This window comes from Gracilinanus agilis, chromosome 3, assembly GCF_016433145.1.
Source record: "Gracilinanus agilis isolate LMUSP501 chromosome 3, AgileGrace, whole genome shotgun sequence".
Taxonomy (NCBI): domain Eukaryota; kingdom Metazoa; phylum Chordata; class Mammalia; order Didelphimorphia; family Didelphidae; genus Gracilinanus; species Gracilinanus agilis.
Genome location: NC_058132.1, coordinates 85,521,606 through 85,522,040, shown reverse-complemented (window position 1 = coordinate 85,522,040; position 435 = coordinate 85,521,606).

The window sequence follows — 435 nt, the reverse complement described above, 5'->3', positions numbered from 1 at the left end:
ATATTGGTAAGGAGCTTTTGGAAAGAGAAAATCCCTTATCCACAAAGGGAAACAATGAACATCAGATGATTTAAACTGTAATGATCCCTGGGACATTATCAGAAACTTTATAATATTGAAAAGTTATATATAAGCAATGCATGTGGGAAACCTTCAGTAGTAACTGAATCCTTAGAATGCTCAGATAATTCTAATTAAAAGAAAACCTTCTGAATGTATTTACTATGAAAAACTTTAGAGTAATTCATCCCTCATCAGATGTTAGAGACTTCATACAAGATTATCAGTGGAATTGTGTAGCACTGTATAGAATATTGATTTGGAGAAAGGAAGATCTTTGCCTCAGACACTTAATAGCTGTGTGACTCTGGGCAATTCACTTAACTTCTCTCAGCCTTAGTTTCCTTATCTGTAAAACAAGGATAAATGATAGTA